The sequence below is a fragment of the Dasypus novemcinctus genome, chromosome 19, assembly GCF_030445035.2.
Source record: "Dasypus novemcinctus isolate mDasNov1 chromosome 19, mDasNov1.1.hap2, whole genome shotgun sequence".
Lineage (NCBI taxonomy): Eukaryota > Metazoa > Chordata > Mammalia > Cingulata > Dasypodidae > Dasypus > Dasypus novemcinctus.
In genome coordinates, this window is record NC_080691.1 from 19546764 (window position 1) to 19556098 (window position 9335).

A 9335-nucleotide genomic window follows, 5' to 3' on the forward strand; every position below is an offset into this window, starting at 1 on the left:
CTGCACCTCATGGTCAGTGGTCCACACCATAGCCCACACTCTCCCACAGTCCACCCAGTGGGTCATGGGAGGACATACAACGTCCAGAGCTGTCCCTACAGCACCACCCAGGACAACTCCCAAGTCCCGAAAACGCCCCCCACATCACAGCTCTTCCTCCCACTCCCTACCCCCAGCAGCCACCATGGCCACTTTCTCCACACCAATGCCACATTTTCTTTCATACCAATCACAATAGTTCATGAATAGAATATCAGTAAGTCCACTCTAATCCATACTCTATTCCTCCATCCCGTGGACCTTAGAATGGTTGTGTCCACGCCACATCTATATCAAGAGGGGGCTTAGATTCCACATAGATTCTGGATGCAATTCTCCTGCTTTCAGTTGTAAGCACTCTTGGCTCCCTGGTGTGGTGGTGGACCTTCTTCTCCTCCATGTTAGCTGAGTTGGGTAAGTCCAATAAACCAGAGTGTAGGAGTTGCAAGTCTTTTGAGGCTCAGGGCCTGGCTATCACATGGTCATTTCAGAGATTCAGGTCCCCTGGGTATACATTAAACCCCAGCACCAACTACAGTTCCGGTAAAAGTAACAGGAGAGACTTGTGGACAGAGATCACATCTGAGTCCAGCTCCATCACACAGAAACACAAACTCCAAAGTAGGGCCAACTAACATGGCACTGAACTCCATCTGCCATGACTGTAGAACCTGTGGGTCTCTGTAGCCCTCAGTAGAACCAATACCTGTCGTTGTATCCACTTTATCTGTCTCTGGGACTCTGCTCAAGTGTGCATAAGGGCAACCCCTCTGATAACCTCCCGGCTCTTTTTGGAGACTCATAGCCATATAAACTCATTTGTCCTTTCCATTTCCCCCTTTTATTCAGGTCACAAAGCATTTAACTCCTGGTATTATATGTAGACTGAGATATTCTGCTGGTCCGAGTTGACCCTTTTGTTCAAGGTCATTTTCTAGTTACATCATCAGCTGGTACTTGGTAGTAATCCCTTGGCGCCAGGGAGGCTCATCCCCGGGAGTCATGTCCCACGCTGAGGGGAAGGCAACACATTTACATGCTGAGTTTGGCTTCAAGACTGGCCACATTTGAGCAACACGGAGGCTCTCAGGAGGTAACTCTTAGGCACCCTGCAGCTCTAGACCTTGTTCTTATTTCAGGTGCACAGGCTCACAAGCATAGTCATTAGTAACAAGGGCTCATTGTTGGACCTTCCTTATTTTTTGGTCTTTGCCGTTGCACTTAGGGGATTGGTGCTGTTCCTTTAGGGACTGTGATAGAGCTCCCCTGGCTAGAACTCAGCACTCCCTCAGTTGTTGTTTTTAATTGTAACCACTATGAAAATATCCAAACATTTTTATGTACCCTGGATATATGCCCTGGGGAACTCCCTGCCAACCATGTGTCCCCTGTCAATAACATCCCACACCAGTATTCCTCCGCTGCCATTGTTGAACCTCTCTTTGATCCAAAACTTCTTCAAAAGTGAAGCCCAATAAAAATGGAATAATAGTGATAAGTTTAAAGGTTAGATATAGAATACATATAAATTTAGAAAAATTAAGATAAAAATAAATTGGGGTATCAAAGAATTAAAAAATGCAAAAGCTGTTTTTTTGATGTTTTGCCTTCCATCACTGCAATAAGTGTTGCCCTGTATGCAAATTGGCAAGGCACCTACTTCCATCTTTTCCTCAGTGTCTACATCCTTTTTCTTTTTTTTTCCTAATTATTAAGCTTATCTTCACAAAAGTTTTAGATCACAGTAATTCATATATACAATATAGAGTACTCCCACATATCCAACATAAAACCCTTTTCCCTTCCACAGCAATAATCTTTTTCTATATTCATACTATATTTACTGAAACTGATGTACAGTGTTGTGTCTCTCATTATGCTTTTTCTTCTTGTGTCTCTTGTTGGCATCATCTTGTTACACTAGGTCGCGGTCTTCAGAAAGCACCAGGAATTAAACCAGGGACCTTCCATGTGGTAGGCAGGAGCCCAATCACTTGAGCCACATCCATTTCCAATCCTTTACTTTCTGAGGAACTGCCAAAATGTCTTCCACAGTGGCTGTACCATTTTATAATCCTATCAACAATGAATGACTGTTCCTGTTCCTTCACATCCTCTCTAATACTTGTAATTTTCTGATATTTTAAAATAGTAGCTATTTTAGTGGGTATGAAATAAGTGCTTTTTGGCTATTTGTTTATCATCTTTGAAGAAATGTCTAAGTCCTTTGCCTATTTTTTAATTGGGTTGTTTTTGTTGTTGAGATGTAGGATTCCTTTATATTTTCTGGATACTAAACCCTTATTGGACATGTGACTCTTAATATTCCCATTCTGTAGGTTTTCTTTTCACATTCATCATAAAGTTCTTTGCATAAAAGTTTTTCATTTTGTTGAGGTCCCATTTATCTGCTTTCTTTTGTTGCTTATGCTTAGGATATAAAGTGAAAAAAAAAAGACATTGTTGCATAACAGGTTCTGAAGATGCTTCTCTGCTTTTTTATAGGCATTTATAGTTCTGGTTTTTATATTTAGGTCTTTGTTCCATTTTGAGTTGATTTTTCTATGTGGTGAGTTAGGGGTCTATCTTCACTCTTTTGCATATGAATTTCCAGTTTTCCCAGCACCATTTGTTGAAGAGATGGATACAGATACTTTATCTAAGGGTATTAAATGTTGGTTTTGTTTTCTTCTCCTTGCACAGTCTGTTTTCTTCAGATGTGGTCAGTGGCCTCCTAAGAGGCTTTCTGCTGATCCCTGGCTCTCCATAATCTAAGTGGGGCGTGAGAAGGATGATCAGGTTGTAGCTTGTCTGCTCTGGCCTGCAGGTGCAGGGAGTCTGCCTAGATTATTTGCTTTTGAGGTGGCTGGGGCTGGGGATTGAACCCAGGACCTTGTATGTGGGTAGCTGACAATCAACCACTGAGCCACATTGGCCCCCCTGAGTTGGGTGTGTTTTTTTTGTTTTTTGTTTTTTTTTCTTTTTCCCCAGTTGGTTTTATCATTTGTTGTGCTTGTTGATTGTTTTTGTTTTTTCAGGAGGCATCAGGAACCAATCCCAGGACCTCCCATGTGGTAGGCAGGCATTCAACCACTTGAGCCACAGCCGCTCTCCCTAGATTGTTTCTTTGGAGAAACCCATCAGATCTTTAGTTCTTCCCTCTTAACCTCATCAAAAGTCCCTAAGCAGGCTCTGACCCCAGACCCCTAATTGGAGGGCTTAGGTCTAGCTGCCAGTGTTCTGGGTTTGGTTAGGAGAATGAGGCTGAGGTGAGGGACGGGTCTCAGCAGTCAGGAGGTAAATTTTCCTTTCACCCTGTTGTTAAGTATGTGTCCCTCACTTCACAGTACATTGTGGCCACTTCCAGATACTTGGTCTTTTACCCATAGGAGAGACTAAAGCTCCAGACTTCTACATGGGGGGGAGAGAGGGACGTCTGGGCCGTACTGATCCTTAAACAGATCTCCAACCAGTCGTTCTGTTTCTGACCCCAACTTCCTCCCATTTTCCAGCATTCCTGTTCCCAATACCTGAACCATTGAGGTATTTTGTAGGTTTCTGTTTCTCTGCTTCCTCTCAGTTGATTAAACATTCTCGAGTCTATTATTGTCAGTTACCTCTCTCCAGCTTCCAAAATTTTATTACCATTGTAATCTCATCCATTCTCTTTCTGGGGCTCTCTCCCCACCTCCACCCCGTTGTCTGCTCTCTCTGTCCTTTTGCTGTGTGTTCTTCTGTGTCCACTTATATTCTTGTGTCATCGGCACTGGGAATCTGTGTTTCTTTTTGTTGTGTCATCTAGCCATGTGTGGGGTGCCACTCCTGGGCAGGGTGCACTTTCTTTTCTCACACTGGGCAGCTTTCCTTACGGGGCGCACTCCTTGCACGTGGGGCTCCCCTACATGGGGGACACCCCTGTGTGGCAGGGCACTCCTTGAGTGCATCAGCACTGGGTGTGGGCCAGCTCATCACATGGGTAGGAGGCCCTGGTTTTGAACCCTGGACCTCCCATGTGGTAGGTGGACGCTCTATCCATTGAGCCAAATCTGCTTCCCTTTCTGTGGCTTTTATTTTAAATTTTTTTAAAAAAACTTTATTCTTATTTGTGTGCCGTGTCAGAGGAAGTGGAGATGAAGGAGTGTGTTCAGTCTGCCATGTTTGTCTGAACTGGTGGCAGGTCCTTTTCTTCCCCCCAGCAACATAGTCAGGCTTCACTGGCGGCATTCTTTCCCCATCTTATGAGAGCGTCATTTGTTTTGAAGTTTCTTCTGCTCCCTACTTTAGGTTGATAATGTCTTTTTTTTTTTAAATCAATTTTATTAGTAAAAAAGCATACAGTTCATCCAAAGTGTACAATCAGTGGTATTTGCTATAATCACATAGTTGTACATTCATCACTTCAGTCATTACTAGAGCATTTTCATTATTTCAGTAATAATTTAAAAAAATAGACAAACAAGAAAATTCTCCCCTCAATCCCTCTATGTCCCACTCTACATAGCTGCTGTTTCTGGCTATTCTGTCAAAAGTGTACAATCAATTGTTTTTAGATAAGTCTTTTTCATAGTGGTCTAAGAGAACACTTTATAAATTAAGGAAGCTATCCCCTTTTCATTTTCTTGTTATTGTATTTTCCAGCTTGTCGTTTTTCTTTTAATTGCTCCCCTCCAATTACTTAACTTTGAAATAATCTCAGCTCCAGTTTACCCTCACCCCCCAAGACACCCAGATCTACCAGTTTTACCATTTGCCACCTTTGCCCATATCATCCTGTCACCTATTTGCTCACCATTTAAGGAGTTCACATACATCATACTCCTAGAACACACTACTTCCATGTACATTTCCTATGAACAAGAATATTCACTTATGTAATCACCTTAAGTGCACTTACCAAGAAATTTAACGTTGATATAAAACTTAAATTCTATATTCCAATTTTTTCTTAAGTCCCAGTTATATCCAGTTAAGTCTTTTCTCCTCCATTGTCAGAGCCCATCCAGTATCATCTATTGCATTTAATTGTCATTCTGTGTTTATTTTAGTTTCTTTCTTTTTTTGTTAATTGGGGAAATATAAATCTTCCCATCCCAACCCCTCTGAAGCATACCATTCATTGGGATTAATCTCATTCGCTGTATTGCAGCACCCTCACCACCATCCATTGCTTTCTCTTACCCTTTACCCCAAACAAGAAACCCTTCAATTAACATCCTAAATCTGTAAAAATCTCATTTGCTTTGATACCACTTTAACTTCAATAGCAGAAATAAACTATGTTCCTGTATCCCTTTGTCCTTTACATAGATCTTGTCTCAAATGACATATTTATTATACGAGAGGAGTTCAGAACCATTGATTTATCATTACATTTTATACATTTGCTTTTTATGTTTCATAGGAATAAAAATGGAGCTACAAATCAAAAATACAGTACTACTGAAATTTATATTTATCCATGTCATTATCTTCACTGGAAATCTTTATTTCTTTACATGGCTTTAGTCGGTCATGTCGTGTCTTGTCCTACCAACTACACAGCTCCCCTTAGAATTTACTGAAGGGGTGGATCTAAGGGTGACAGACTTTTTGAAATAGTTTTGCTAGATGTGAATTACTGACTGGCTCTTTAAATCCTATTGCTATCTTGCCTCCATAGTTTGATGAGAAATCAGCACTTAATCTTATTGAGGCTCCACTGTATGTGACATGTAGCCATCTCTCTCATGGCTTTCTCTAATTTGGCATTCAACAGTTTGATTATACCATGGTATAGTGTGGGCCTGTTTATTGTATTTGGAGTTTGTTGAGCATCTTGGATGTAAGTATTTCATGTATTTCCTTAAATTTGGGGATTTTTCAGACATGAATTATTTGAATATTCTCTCTGCCCTTTTTCTCTTCCTCTCCTCTTGGGACTTCCACAGTGCATATATTGGTATGCTTGATAGTACTCCACAAGTTTCTCAGGCTCTTTCCTTTTTCTGCTCCTCACACTAGAAGATTTCATGAGTCTTCTCTTCAAGTTCACTGATTCTTTCTTCTCCTACCTCCAGTCTGCTGTTTCACCCCTTTAGGGGGATTTTTAATTTTATAAAAGTCTTTGTCTGGAATACCCCAGTCTAATCCTCCTGCTTAACAGCTTCTAATGCTTTAATCTTTTCCTTTGCCCTGGCCACTGCTTCCTCTCTTTGTATGTTTTGTAATCTTTGGTTGAAACATGGACATTTTGGTATTTTAATGTTATCACTGGAATATAGATTCTGAAGCATCTATTCCTTTTAAGCTAGTGTTACAGTGTCATGGCAGAGCTAACAAAAAAATAAAGAAAAAAGCAACACCTCTCCCAGTCTTTACAGATTAACCTGTGCTAGTTAGTGCTTTTCTTCAGGACTCATCCATACAAGGAGTTTAGAGAATAGCTCCAGGCCAAGGTGTAGGAGCCTCACTGATCTTTTGCGTGCATGTGTCCTGTCTTGGGCATGTGTGTGTTTTAGGAATCCCCCCTTTACATGAGTAAGAAAGTGCCCTCTTCCCTAGGAAACAGTTTCCTGATGGCCTGGGCCCTGCACCATGTCATTTACCCAGCAATCCCTGGTCCCAAGCTGCCACCTGACTGCGCTCCCATAGTGTTCTGTAGGTGAGCTGCCTTCTACGTGCAGGCCACATTCTGGGATGAGTCTCTCGGTCCACCAGCCAGACAGATTGGGGCAGACATGCATGTTTCCTGAATGTGCTCAAGGGTTACTCTGCTCTCTCTGGAACTGGGGGCAGGGATTCATTCCAGTGAGGGATGAAGGCGTCAGCCAGGGCGCCTTGAGATCCAACTGCTTTTAAGAGGCCTTTTCTTGATTCAGTGCTTGTGCTGTTCCTGCAGTTCTTTAACTGTTTTGTGGAGTGTTGAGAAAGAGGTTTCTGCCAGTTCTTGCTGGCGTTCAAAGCTTGGAGCTCTGAAATTTCTCACTCCATCTTGATCCTAGATTGATTGATCTGAACATGCAAAAAATTTTAACCTTGAGATGATCAAAATTTTTTTTTTCATTTGTGGCATGTGGCTGTTTTATCTTCCTTTAAAAAGGCTTTTCCACTTACAGCTTTTGAATGTCTCATATTTTCTTATTTGCAATATCATTTTTAGAAACTGTTATTTGATCTCTCTGGAGCTTTTTTGTTGTGTGGTAGGGGTTCATCTTTATAAATTACATTGCCTTAATTTGTAATGCTTCTCCTTTCATTAGGTTATTTGCTGGCTGTGACAAACATCCTTTAATTAACCCATTTTGTTCATCACATCAAATTGCCATTTTGCACAGTTTAAACGTATAGAAAAACTGGAAGAATTTCAAGGGAACACATGCATCCTCCACTACATGACAGTTGTTGACAATGTGCCATGTTTTTCTTTAGTTATTTGAAAGTTACAGACATCACGACACTCCACCCCAAAACACCTCTAAACATGTTTCCTAAGAATGGGGACCTTTCCTAAGAATGAGCATTCTGACGCCTAAGGAAAGATCTAAAATGTAATCTCTTTTCTTGTAGAACACTCCTGTCATCTTTTCTCCTTGGCATTTGGGTTTTTCTAAAAGAATGTTCCACATTTGGGATTGATCTCTGTGTTGGCTTCGTGGTGCCATTTAACTTGTATTCCATTCCCTCTATCTCCTGTCCAAGTAGAGCCTTAGACTTTGATGAGATTCTGGTTAGAAATTTTTGGCAAGAAAAGGTTGTAACAAGCAGGGGGACTCCTGGGTCGAGGAGCGCATGCTTGTGGCCAGATGGCCTCCCAGCCTCAGCTGCAGCATCCTTCCACTGGCTGCCCAGCCTGTGACCTTCAGGAGCCCTTGCTTTGGGTCACTTCTTTCTCCTCAGAACCTTCCAGCTTTCCTTTCCCCTTCCCCCCATTTCCCAGCTCCTTCCATCTCTTCCCTAGTCGTTTAATCCCATTTTTAGGATGTATCTCATTCCTCACTCACACTCAGCTCTGCCACCTCTTCGCGAGCACCTCTGATCAGTCCCCACCTTATCACCTGCTCCGTTCTTTTCTTCCCCCTTGAAATACTTTCCTAGTTCCCCAGTTCCTACCTTTCAGCACCATCTCTCCAGAACAGGAATCTCTCACCCCAGAGAACTCTGCCTTTGGGGATCTTTGATGGCTGAGGGAGCTACAATGCATCTCTTGACTGCCTGTTACATGCAGCATGGCTTGATGTAAAAGGTAACCTGGAGTCCCAGCTGCCTCCGTGGCTCTGTTTTCAGAGTTGTCATCCGTAGCAGACAACTTTGGATCAGACTCTCCCACCCCACTTTGAAGGCTAACTTGTGACCAGCCAGAGTTCTTACTGGTTCTTGGTTCCCAAATCCCTGAAATTGGGAGCCCAAAGAAAAATGAAAGCGATGATACTAGTGATGAGAAACAAAGGCCTCAAACTTAATGCGATCAAGGGAAGGGAAAAATGATTAGTCTTGCCCAGAGTGGCGACTGTGTCTCAGCTGGATGCTATTTGGCATTTAAGCCAGTTGACTGTGGATTCAATTCTAAAAGAAGAGGGGATGAAAAAACAAAGTACAGGCTGGTAGAAATTCAGTCAAAGCATGTCTATATTGCATCTACCAGGGACAGGCAAGGGGCGATGGGAAGTGACTGCTTAATGGAGTCAGGGTTTCTTTTTAGGGTGACAAAAAAATCTTGGTAATGGATGGTGTTGATGGTAGCACAATATTGTGAGTGTAATTAATGTCACTTAATTGTACACTTAAAAAATTTTATGTTTATATAAATGTTACCACATTTTTTAAAAAGTTGTCTGCAAGTGAGGGGAGGGATAGTCAAGGCCTGTGAATTCTGCTTTTGTTCTCTGTGGACAAAACTGCTGCAGTCCCTTCTAGCATACTGGTCTTCTCCATAGGTTTCGGGTAAAACATTCAGTAAAGAAACAACCCTTGATGGCTCAGAAATGCTGGTAGCTAGGTGACAGAGCAGCATTTAAGCCAGAGGTTCCTAACAAGGGGTACATGAACTTGTACTAAATTCAAAAAAAGCATTTTTCTTGGGGAGATGTGTTGGTGCAGGTGTGATATTAAATAATACACAGTATAGTGTGGACTTAGGGGTTCTTTTTTTTGCTCTTTAATAAATTCTAAGCTGACCTTGGCGCTCCTTACTCTTGGGGCATTTCTCTCCAGGAAATTTATCTGAAGGGAGCAAGCAATTAAGTGTGCAATAACATACACAACAACATAATGAGTGAAAAAGCCAGCTATTCCCAACCTATCATGTGATCCTATGTTTT

At 41.8% G+C, this 9335-nt stretch overlaps 1 protein-coding gene across 3 annotated transcripts in view; it reads left to right on the forward strand.

Moving 5' to 3' along the window:
• The window catches only part of KDM2B (lysine demethylase 2B), a 142096-nt gene that overhangs the window by 131146 nt on the left and 1615 nt on the right, over positions 1-9335 (forward strand). The gene's annotated exons all lie outside the window — the stretch shown is intronic.